This window comes from Zalophus californianus, chromosome 17, assembly GCF_009762305.2.
Source record: "Zalophus californianus isolate mZalCal1 chromosome 17, mZalCal1.pri.v2, whole genome shotgun sequence".
Classification (NCBI taxonomy): Eukaryota; Metazoa; Chordata; class Mammalia; order Carnivora; family Otariidae; genus Zalophus; species Zalophus californianus.
Window position 1 is genome coordinate 2,718,852 of NC_045611.1, and position 12,539 is coordinate 2,731,390.

Genomic DNA, 12,539 nt, shown 5'->3' on the forward strand with positions numbered 1-12,539 from the left:
CTTCTTTGTGTTAGTAAAGATATACGGTGATATCATTCCTTTAGTGGTTCAGCCATGTTCCATTATGTGACTATATCATCATCATTTATTAAAGAGCTGTATACATTAAGAGCGTGTTTGGCTGCAGACAACAGAAAACTCACCACAGTGGCTTTAAAAAATCAGGTGTATTTTCTCACATGACCGGAAGTCTAGAGGAGGCAGCGTGGTCAGTGGTCCAGCACTGTATGTGCACAAATTCCCTGTCTCTATGGTTTTCTCTGCCATGCCTCATGGCACAAGATGACTGCTACAGTTCCAGACATCATATCCACATTCAAGATAAAAAAAAAAGGGTGAAGGGGGAAACTCTGTGAAGAACAGAAAAGCGTCCCATAAATCCCTCCAGAAGACTTCTGCTTTCACATCATGAGCCAAGGATGTGAGGGCGATCTGGCTGCGACATCTGTCACCCCATTGATCGCCAGGGTTGATTCGGCTGATCTGGCTGGCTAGGCGGGTGTCCCCTTCCTCCCTCACCGCTCCAAGTGCGTCCCTCCCGAAGCTGCGCGCTCGGTCGAAGAGGACGACCTTCCCCGATAGAGGAGAGGACCGTTCTTCGGTCAAGGGTATACGAGTAGCTGCGCTCCCCTGCTAGAACCTCCAAACAAGCTCTCACATCATGAGCCAAGATGGGCTCACCCAGCCTCTTGTGACTGCAGGGGGCTGCAAGAGCACCTACTTGATCTGCAGCCTTTATAGCAGGAGATGGAAAGGGGGAGAGGAACCTGAAACAGAGTCCTGCATGGCTCAGGAGGGCATCTCCAGGAGCCCGTCCAGGTTTTCACCCTGAGACTCAAGCTGAAGAGGCAAACCCCGAGACAGCTCAGCTGGGAAAACGCGCACGGGAACTTCTGCCCTTCTCCCCAGGGATGGGGCGTCATGGCGCCTGTGGGAAGCCGGGGCCATGGCAGTGAGGCCAGGCGGAGTGTGGACACACAGGCGAAGGGAGGCCCAGGGCTTGGGCAGAGAGAGAGAACCCGCACGGCATGAGCAAAGGCATCGAGGCAGGGTTGTGGGAAGCCTCCTAGAACCCAAGCCATGGAAGGTCAAGATGGTCCTTTTTCCTGGTTTTCAGGAAAGCAATACAGCAACTCCAAAAGTAGTTTGCAGAGCCTTCTCATGGGGGACTTCTCACCATCCAGGAAAAGGAAGTGTTCTCCGGGGTCTTATCATCCCACGAATGTTAGAACGAGACCGTGTGTGTCCCAAGTGTTGAACAGGAAGGGGGACCACCAAGTTCCAGCTGTACCAACAGGAGAGGCGGGAGCCCTCTGGCTGTCCTGCCAGCACGTGGGCGCTCAGCAAGGCTGAGCACGTCCGCCGCATGTGCTCAGGTTGTGAGTTCAGGATCACCAGTGGGACCGGGAGCTGCTGGAGGCGGTGGTGAATGTGGCGTGTGCTAGCTCTGAAGTAGCGTCTCCTAGGAAAGGGACTGGGACTTTACTTGCCCCGTAATGACAATAGCAGTGAAAGGTCGTTGGACACAGCCAAGAGTTTTGTTCTAAAAAAAAACAAAACAAAACAGCTGTGAATGTAGGTACCTGTAGAAGTGAACGCGGTAGGGGTGGGGATAAGGAAACCCGTTTGGTAGCGCCAGCTGACCGACACAAACTTTGTGCGGGGCGTACCATCATATCCAGTACAGATTTTTTAAGGAGGCACCTATCCTTTGACTTAAAATTCTTCTTCAAGAAATTTATCCCACTCTCATAAATGTGCCAAAATAACAGCACAAGGATTTTCACTGTGGTGCCATTTGTCAGAGCAAATCACTGGAAACAGCCCAAATGTTCACCAGTAGGGGATTGGTTAAATAAACTACAACCCCAAAGAAAACCTTACAGCCATTAAAGAGTGAAAGATCCACGTGCATAAGCATGGAGAATGCCCAAAGTTGCTCATTACATGAAAAAGAGGTAATAAAACAGAGAGTAAGGTCCATTCCCATTTTTTATTAAAAAGAAATAAAAATAACGTGTCCCGGGCGTGCACACAAATAGGCTCCAAAGTCTCTTAACATGGTTATCCTGAAAGCAGGAACTGGCACTCCCTACATTATAAATTTAATATTATTTTTTAAAAAAGTAATAATTAGGTCACTTATTTATTTAAGAACATGTTTAAATAAAATAGAAGTAGATGAAAATAATTAGCATAAAATTACAGTTTAAAAGTGACTTGAATGAACGTTTTAAAAAGTAAAATCTGCTATACATCTGTAATGCTCGAACTTTTCACAAATACGTATTAATTTTGCTGTTGAGGTGGAGGGAAGTATTTTAAATAAAGTAAACTACCAAAAGAGTTTTTTGAAACTCAGCTCCTAGCTCTGTGTAAACCTTTGGAGAGTTTATTTTGTTATTATTAAACGTTTATTTTACTATTATTCTCCTGGATGCAGTTTCCCTCTCTGCTAACAATAAGGCATAGTAAATATTTGCATTCTCTCCACTTTGCAGAGAGCAGAAAGAACATTCCAGATGCTCTCTATAAGTGCTTTGAATCCAATTTAAGTAAAGAAGTGCACCAAATATTATCCGAGTTGATAACCTATGCGCTACTTTGATTTCTAATGATTTTTATGAAAAATGATTAAGCAGCTCTGGCAGGAGCCTGTTCTGGGTTGCAGCTGGACACTTTCTTGCTGTGTCCTCATAGGGCAGAAGGGGCTGGGAGCTTTGTGTGGTCTCTTTCCTAAAATCACTAATCCCATTCCTGAGGGCTCCATCCTCACCACCCAATCACCCCCCCAGAGGCCCCACCTCCTAAAACCCATCACCTTTGAGAATGGGGATTTCAACATTGCGAGTTTGGGACGACACATCCTTCACACCATAACCCCATCTTTTACCTCTGCTTTCCTGTCTATTGGCTCCTTTTTTTTTTTTTTTTAGAACAAAACTCTTGGCTGTGTCCAATGACCTTTCGCTGCCATTGTCATTATGAGGCAAGTAAAGTCCCAGAAACTGCCCTTGTGGAGGCAGCCTGGCTGCCTAAGCTCCTGCCTTGCATCCTATCTCCCTGAGCTCCCCATCCAAACAGAGAAATTCCCTTCCCAGTGGTCCATGACCACTGGGTCTCTTTGATTTAAATGCGTTCATATCCGTCCCTGGCCCCAATACTCTGGCTCGGGCATGGGAGATAATCACCTAGTTGTGAAGCCTGAATCCCCAGGCCACTTCTGGATGCAAGGGTAAAGTACCCGACCCAAACTGAAGGGATGGGCTGTGGGGGAGCGGTGGCGCCCATGGAAAATCCCAGCGCTGTTGCCAAGGAGATAGGAATACAGATACTGAACGGGCAAAACCACAGATGTCAGTCTTGTCCTTGAGGAAGGGCCCCACCACGCTGCACCCCCTCCGATCTCTGGGCACGCGGTCACCCTCCAGCGGTGTTGGACGTGTTTGCGAGATGTTGCCTGGGGGCAGTCAACATCCTCTCCACCTCCTGTACCCTAGGGCGGGAGGACAGAGCTACCCTGGCCTCCGGAGTTCTCGAGGCAGTATACGTGCTGCCAATGGGGAGCTCTCGCGTGACCTTTGGAAGGCAAAAGCCACTCTGGCTTCTCTGGCGGCCTCAGGGGATGTGTGGGCTCTGGCCAATATAAGTTTTCGTGACCGCCTCTGTGTTCCCCTGCCAGCCCCCCAGCTCGGGGCAGCCCGACGAGCCCTGCTTTCTATAGCTCTATGACCTCTGGGCAGCAACAGTCCCAACGTGTTGAGTCTTTGAATTGCTCGATGAACCTGAACGTGGGGTACAGCCTCTCCTGATTTCATGCCCCGGGACTTTCTGAAGGCTTTGAAAACACCCCGTTCCCTGCACCCAGTCTCTCTTTGAAATACCTAGTGTGGCTTGTTTCCCTAACCGGATTCTGACTATAACATTGCACTTTGGTGGAAAATCTTAAGAAGCCTTATCTACCCCAAGTTCTCTTTTTCTGATGAGAAAAGCGAGGCCCATGGGGGAAAACGGCCTGCCATGTCCACCAGTTTGCAGACTCTCTCCAAGTTGGCCAGTACTGCGGCCGCTAGCCCCATGGAGCCAACTTCCATTTCAGTGAACTAAATTGTATCATTTTTAAAGCTCAGTTCCTCACTTGCTCTGGCGCCTGGAGCCACCTGCAGCTGGTAGCTGCCCAGCAGGGGAGCGCGCACGTGGCGTGTTATAGAACGTGTTCTAGACCGCCTCCATTGTCATGCAAAGCCCTACCAGACAGCGCTGTTCTGGGTAATCAGAGTGTCCCTCTCTGCCCCATCGACGTTAATCCTCTTCTCGTTCAAGAGTAGCTCTAGAAGGATGACTTAGTTCAGACCATTTGCGTTACAAATGGAGAAGTAGAGGCCAGGTTCAAATGGGGACTCGAGGTCTCCAGAGGCCCAGCCAGCCCAGATCCACCTTCCCTCCTCTGATTTGAGTCACCTAGTAGTCCAGCTCAAAAAGGTACACATTCATGTCAAATGCGACACTAATCTTTAAAGGAGTCATAAGAGGAAAGGAAAGCAAGCAGGTAGTTATTCTTACAAATAACCCATTAACATTGATTTTGTGATGCAATCAAGCAACTGCTTTTTAGATAATACGGTGCTAGGTTGGTTTTGGTTTAATCCCCAAATTAGACCACATTGTACGCTGGATTCTAAATAGAATGTTAAAGTGATTGGTGTTGATTTGTTCTCTAAGAGGCGAGTGATCACAACCAGCGTTCATCCCAGGAATCACAGAACACATCTGTTTTCTACAAGTTGGCCACTCAGGGGATAATATCCCTTTCTGATAAAAAGGACTCACTGGGAGGATTTTTCTCAAATCTCTGTGGGAACATGTTTTCTTGCAAAGAACCACGAGTATTTTAGAGGCAAGAGAAGTTACTTCTTAGAACACGTTTTCTTCTTTCTCTCTCCCTGGCAAGAACGCACAGGCTCTGACCACCTGGGTGTCCAGGGCGCGCCCCACTTGGAGGCGGCAGAGAGTATCAAGAGACACCGTGTCTGCGGTGTCTGAAATGAAGGATGCCAAACGAGAGAGCACGCTGGACAAAAGCAATGTGCTTTTCTTCAACACAAGATTTCCTCCCCCAAAACAGCATCAGACTGTCGGAAGCTGGGCATCGTTCCAAAGGTTAGAGACGGGGCCAAAACATATCATTTTAGCTTTTTCAGATGGCCATTTCTGTCTCTGAAATGTTAAATACCGTCTCACCACAGTTGCAGACGTCCGTCCCTTGAACACAGCCCGGTGAGGCAGCTCTTAGCACTTTGGTTTCCAGACACCGGAGACTGAGAGACGAGAACACCCATCAGGCTAAGTGCCTCCCAAGCCGAAAGGTCTGCCCTGGTGCTGCCTGTGGCCTCATAGAGAAGGCTTTGCTTCCAGACACCCACCAGCTCTGGTCCCCAAACTCCCAGACGACTGGGAAGCGAGATGTTCAAGGAGCCTTGGGGGGTGCGGGTTGGGGGTCCACTCGCACGCGCCGACTCCAACCAGGCAGGCTCTCGGAGTTTCAGGGGAAGTGTACTGGCTGGGGGATTCGAGAGCAGAGGGGCTCATGGGCCCCCATTTGCCAGCCCTGGTTTCGACACCCTCTGCAGTCTTTCCGGTATTTTAGGATTTGGTCTCTTACTTGTGCAGTAAATCCTGCCCATCCCTCATAGTCATCAGTAGGACCACACGCCTGCCCATCCAGAGGGAGCAGAAGCATGGTGGCAGAAGGGACCTGACCTGGGGGGAGTTTGGAACCAAGCACACTCGTTCTCCAGCCTCTGGAGTGGAGGGGCTTCCTGGCAGGGCTTGGGGACCACCTGTGCCGTAGCCAAGGTTGCCAATGCCCCACCCGTGGGCCCTCACTGTGTCCAGGAAGCTCAACCCCCACTCACCCCAGAGCAGCCCACAGCCAATGGTGAACCAGAACCAGGGGGTGAATACCCCAGTGTCCTCACCCTTTGATGATCCTGAGGCATGTTCTAGGATCTCCCGAGTCCCCCAGTGTTGCTGAGCCCAGTGCCCTCTGAAGTCACCTCCTCATTAATGCACATCTGCTGCGCCCATCCCTTCCCTGACTCACTTCCCCACTCCCCTGCCTGTGCTTCCCGGGACTACCTCCCAGGTAAACTCCCTGCACCCAATCCTTGTCTCAGGCTCTGCTTCTGGGAAACCTAAGTTCAGGCATATATCTTATGATTGAAGGAGTGTTGGGCAGGTTCCTTCTTCCCTACAGTATCTGCTGTCACAGGCCCATCACTTAGTACTGAGTTCTGTCACAAGAGAGTCATGCCTATGGGGTTTAAAGACTGAGGTCTGGTCATCTGATCCAGCAATTCCACTTCTGGGTATACCCAAAAGAATTGAAAGCAGGGTCTCAAAGAGATATTTTCACGTCCATGTTCATAGGAACGTTATTCACAACAGCCAAGAAGTGGAAGCAACCCAGGTGTCCACTGACAGATGGATAAACAGAATGTGGTCTCTCCTGACGATGGAATACTATTTAGCCTTACAGAGGACGGGAATTCTGACACCTGCTACCACGTGGATGGACCTTGAGGACACTATGCTGGGTGTCCAAATAAGCCAGCCACAGAAGGACAAAGACTCTATGGTCTCACTCAGATGAGGTTCCCAGAGACAGACAGAAAGTGAACGGTGGCTGGGGGCCAGGGGCTGGGGTGGGGAGGATGGGGAGTTAGTGTTTAATGGGAACAGAGCTTCCGTTTGGGACAACGGAAAAGCTCTGGGGATAGATGGTGGGGACGGCTGCACAACAACGTGAATGGACTTAGTACACTTAAAAAAGGCCAAGATGGCACATTTGATGTTCTGTGACTCTTACCAAAATTTTTTAAAGTCTAAGAAACTAAGACTGAGGTCTGGAAATAGGCAAACCACAGTGGACACATCACATCAGCACGAAGAATGTGGTGGCAAGGGGCATGTCCCGGTAGCTTGTCATAAAGGCGCCAGCCGTGGGTGACATCTATGGCTCCCTCGTCTTCCTCACCCAAGGCCGTGGGTGACATCTATGGCTCCCTCGTCTTCCTCACCCAAGGCCGTGGGTGACATCTATGGCTCCCTCGTCTTCCTCACCCAAGGCACCCATCACAAAGCCCCACTTGTCCCCCGTCACCTGCATCCGCCCCGCTCTGGAGCCCCTTGAGAGACCACTGCTGCTGCAGGGGCTGCAGGGGCCCACTCAGGCCTGCCTGCCCCGCCCACACTTTCCCACAGCTCCCGAGAGCCCTGGGCCGAGGCCCCGCATCGCGGGGGTTCCTGTGTGGCCTCCAGCAGCCGCCCCCCCCAGTCAGCACCACTGCAGGCTGTCTGCGCGCTCTGACAGTCACACCCACCCTGCGCCCTTACACACTGCATCTCCTCTAAATGGACTCACCTTCATTGGACAAGTCTCCTTTATAAGAAACCTCACGTCCCTAGTATAAATGGAAAACCCATAGTGGGGCCATCAGAAGAAGGCATGATGGTGGAAATAAATACCACAGAAACCAAACACTGGTTCCCAGCCCTCACCGGACGCTCCAGCCGCCCAGGCCTCTGAGCTGAAGCTCATCTGTCTTTGTTACACATGGAGGTCAGGAGCGTTGAGAGAGGGGTACAGACAGAGCGGGGTCACTCGAGAGGCGTCCTATCACAGAGACGGGCCAGCAGTGAGGAGGGGCAGGAAATACCTTTCTGTGTTGCTCATTCACATGCACTTAGCATGAGGCCTGATGTCGCAGCTCAGCCACCTTCAGAACTCCCCGGAGAACGTGCCTCACATCTTGGAAGATGCTGATCTTTGGCAAGGAGTGCGCACAGGCTCTAACTTGCACGCCAACTCCAGTCCGCTGCTGATGGCTGCCTGGGCCATATCATGAGGATCCCACAGGAATGTGCCCCGTGAGATTCCATTTCCAGCCGCAGCAGGGAAACACTGTGATCAATTAGCAAAGTCGGCCAAGGGCACAGGATGGGGAGGTGACAGAACCTGGGCTGGGCGCTTGGCATCGCCAAGCCGAGACGTCCCGAATCCTCCACCGGCTCCTGTGATCTGGCCCAGCCTCCTTCTCAGAGCTCCTATTGGGCGCCCTCTTCCTATCTCAAAACATTCACTCTGGCAACTTGTTTGAAATCGTGTGTTGCACACTCCTCGGGACAACCCTGGGGGCAAGGTTGATGACCGGCCCGGGGTCACACAGCTGAGAAACGACAGATCTGTGGCTGCTGCTGGCCCCAAATCCAGGGCTCTGCTCAGCCAGAACCCCAGAGGGGAGTGACCCTGCGGCCTCGTGAACCTGGTCCCCATGGCCTACAACACATAGTAGCAACCAAGGAAGCTGGCGTGCGTCCTTCAGTCAGTCAGCTGCCTCGTCCTAGGGCACGGCTGTGCCATCTGAGTAGACACAACAAACTTTTAAGAACTCTACGCAACTCTAAACCAGAAGTGTATTTTTACTCCTGTGAGTCAGCCATTTATTTGTCAATAGAGGCCAGTAAAGGAAAAGGCCCAGGGGCCATTTATAAACAGACTGTAGCCCCTGGAGACATCCCAGGGGAAGCCAAACTGTCTAGAAATGAGCTTGTCGCTGAAAACCATTCCGCTGGAACAGAAGGGCTGGGGGGGGCCGTCTGGCAGCGGGCTTACTGGGGGTGCCAAAGGCTTCGGGGTGCTTCGGGGTGGGTGGGCTAATGACCGAGCGCCTGGGCCTAAGGAACGTCTGTGTCCCAGCTCCACCCCTTCAGCATCATGGGGACCAAGCCATTGCTCCACTGAGCCTCAGCTTTGCCCTCTGCAAAGTGGGCATGGTGATGCCAGCCTCACCAAGCTCTGGGAGGACTGGAGGAGGCCCAGGCCAGAATGAGCAGTGTGCGGGGGCGCCTGGGTGGCTCTGTCAGTTAAGTGTCCGACTCTCAATCTCGGCTCAGGTCCTGAGATCGAGCTCTGCCTTGGGCTCCGTGCTCAGCCTGGAGCCTGCTTAACATTCTCTCTTCTTCTCCCTCTGCTCCTCCCCCTCACCTACCTCTCCACCCCCACTCACGCTCACGCACTCTCTCTCTCTCTCTCCAAAAAAAGGAAAGAAAAAAGACGGAGCAGTGTGCAGATGCCATGTGTGCCAGCGGGTGGGTGCCGGCAGTGGCTGGGACGAGGGTGTGGCGGACAGGGGGTCGGGCAGGGCCCCTCCCCAAGCATGAGCTGCGTTAGCTCAACACGCCGTGTGTGCCAGGTGCTTACAGTGTGGTGAGCCAAGAGGAGGAGGCAGCCCCTCTGAAGGAGTGAGAAATGGAGGTCGGGAGCCCTGCCTCACCAAGACGCTGTCTGGCAGACTTAGCAAAGCGCACAGTAGGCCCCCACGACCACCCTGTGGTCCTTTGGAGCACATCCCCAACAGAAACGAGGGCTTAGGCTTATGTCCTTCAAAAAGACGTGTGAGAGAATGCGCATAGCAGCCATACTCGCGCTAGAACTGCCAACAACCCAAGCACCTATTACAATGCCATAGATAAATAGATTGTGGGATATCTGTGCAGGGGAGGCACCACAGTCCGCTTGGGCAGGGGGAGGGACTGCAGTACACTCTTGCCAGGGAGGGGAGACTGCAGTGTGCTCGTATGGGGGAGAGATTGCAGTATACTCATGCAGAGGGAGAGACTGCGGTGTGCTCGTGCCAGGGAGGGGAGACTGTGGTGCGCTGTATAGGGGGAGAGACTGCAGTATACTCATGCAGGGGTAGGGACTGCGGTACGCCCATGCAGGGGGAGGGACTGCAGTACACTCAAGCAGGGGGAGAGACTGTGGTGTGCTCGTGCCTGGGAGGGGAGACTGCGATGTGCTCATATAGGGGGAGAGACTGCAGTATACCCGTGCCGGGGTAGGGACTGCAGTACGCTCGTGCAGGGGGAGGGGAGACTGTGGTACGCTCATGCAGGGGGAGAGACTGCAGTATACCCGTGCAGGGGTAGGGACTGCAGTACGCTCGTGCAGGGGGAGGGACTGTGGTACACTCATGCAGGGGGAGAGACTGCGGGACACTCTTGCAGGAGGAGGGACTGCGGTGCACTTGTGCAGGAAGAGAGACTACAGTATACTCGTGCAGGGGGAGGGACTGCGGTACACTTGTGCAGGGGGAGGGACTGCGGTGCGCTTGTGCAGGAAGAGAGACTACAGTATACTCGTGCAGGGGGAGGGACTGCGGTACACTCGTGCAGGGGTGGAGACCGCGGTACACTCACATACGGGAACAGCACACTGCGGGGGGAAAGGAACAAACCAGGGAGCACAACTCCCTGCTGCAGGAGGCACATCACAACCTGCGAAAGGGAAGCTGGACACAGATGAGTCCATGCTGTGTGATTCCAGAGCGAGGAAATGACGGTCAAGAGTAAATAAAACTAACGCCAGCAGAAGCCACAATAGCGCTTACCTGCAGGGTGGGGGCCTGACTGGGGAAGGGCTCCAGGGAACTTCTGGGGTGATGGAAAGAGTCTAGAATAGCCTGAGCGGAGATAGGAAGATGTGCACCTGTGTACAAGTGTGCATATGCTGTCCCTACACAGACACAGAATCGTTGCCCTGTTGAGCCTGCAAAGTGTGTAGGAGGCACACTGCGATCCAGGGGTGGCAAATTCGGCAGGGGCCAGCTGTAAGGTACAGACACTAGGCTGCTCAGATTGCTACCAAGAATAAGATCTCCAAGATACAGCGTGCTTTGAAATATTGGTGAACCAAAGAAAACAGCCCACACTTGCCTGGCCTGGGCAGAGGGCTGCAAATCTGCGCCCTCCAGGCGGGTCTCACGCTACACACGCAACACAAAAGGACCTGCCCACGGTGGCACAGCCAAGTGATGGACAGCAGGCCCAGAGAAGTAGCCGAAGGTGAGCTTTTGTCCAACACCGCAAAGGGGGCATCAGGCTTCAGTGGAAGGACCTGGTCTGGGAAGTTAAAGGATGTGTTCTGACTCCTGGCTCCGTCTGAAAGCCCTGACCCCTCGGGATAGCCACTTAGCCTCCGGGCCTCAGTTTACTTATCATATGGCTGGTGGTTATGGAGTGTCACCTACTTGGGTACAAAAACTCCAGCTCGCTAACATCTGCGCAGTCCCCCAAGAGGCCCCGCACAAGGCAGGCGCCCAGCAAAGGATGCTTGGTCAAATTAATTATTCAGTCCTTCCCGGCCACACCAAGGGGATGCTCTGAGGAAGAAATGATAAATATGAAAACACTTAGCAAGTTGAGTGAAGCGGTGAGGCTGGTCAAAAATCTTCGAAGAACACATTATGGGAAAACGAGGGAAATTAGTCACCGATGTGATATTGCATGAAATTCAGGAATTTACTGTCAATTTGTGATCACGGTATTCTGGATTTTTTAAGAGCCCTTCCTTATATTTTGGAGATATAGGCCAAAATATTTAACATTGAAATGATGTGAAGTCCAGGATTCATTTCAAAATCGAGACTGGCACCGAGCTGATAATTGGTAAAGTCCGCTGGGGGTGCGGGAGGTGTGCATTCTCTACTCTCCTACACGTCTTAACCCTTCTCTGCATAAAAAAGTTTAAAATAATTCAGACTCTGTCAGCTCTACTGCAATTAAAAAAATAATTCAGACTTTATAAAGAGGTTAGCAGTCACTCCTAAGTTACATTCCCCTAAATGTGGGGAGACTGTTCCTCGGAGTATCTTCCAAGCATTCCCCCTCCTCTGGGCAGAGTCAAGGTGGTAGGCTCAGTGGGCTCCGTCACCCCCACCGCTCCCCAGCCAGTGACCACCAAGCAGGCTCCCGGACAGATGCCAAGGCTGCAGGATACAGATCCTGCCTCGAGGAGTGGGGACCTGCCGGGTCTTCAGAGGAGGGAAGTTTTGCCCACTTCACAGCCCGCTGAGAATTCGCAGTCTCCAACTGTGAACCAAACAGGAACCTTTTTTTCAGCTGGTGAGCTCATTTATGCTTGGCAAAAGGCAACATCTCATTTCAAAGCCGGGAAGGGGAGACTTTGAAAAGATTTAAAGCCCAGCTCCAAAAGCTCCTTGGACATCAAATAGCTTTTTTGAAACAAGGTTTTGATGAGTTAAGAGCAAATGACTCAGAAACACATGGATTAAATTCCCCTTAAAATCCACATGGGTTTAAAAATGGAGGGGAAGGGGTGTGGCAAATATCTTCTCAGTTTTATGAAACCCCAAGCATTTTTAAAACCGGGTGAGATGGTCAGCAAATCCAAAATGCCTCCGAATTCAATTCCAAGAGCAGGCCCAAGGAAAAGACCCCCCGAATGCAGGAGGCGCGCCAGGCCAGGGTGGGCACTAGCTTCGCCCCCTCCATCCTGCATCCAACAAGCCCCCTTCCCTTCCTCGAGCCAGGAGGCCGTGCGCTGGAAGCTCCCGCTAATGTGGCCAGAGAGTGATTCTGGCCTTTGCAGTCACCTGTTCTTTCTGGTAACTGCTTTCAAGGAAATTCAAGGAAATTGCAAAAGTCAGCATTTCCACTTTGTTCAGGTCCCCAGCCCT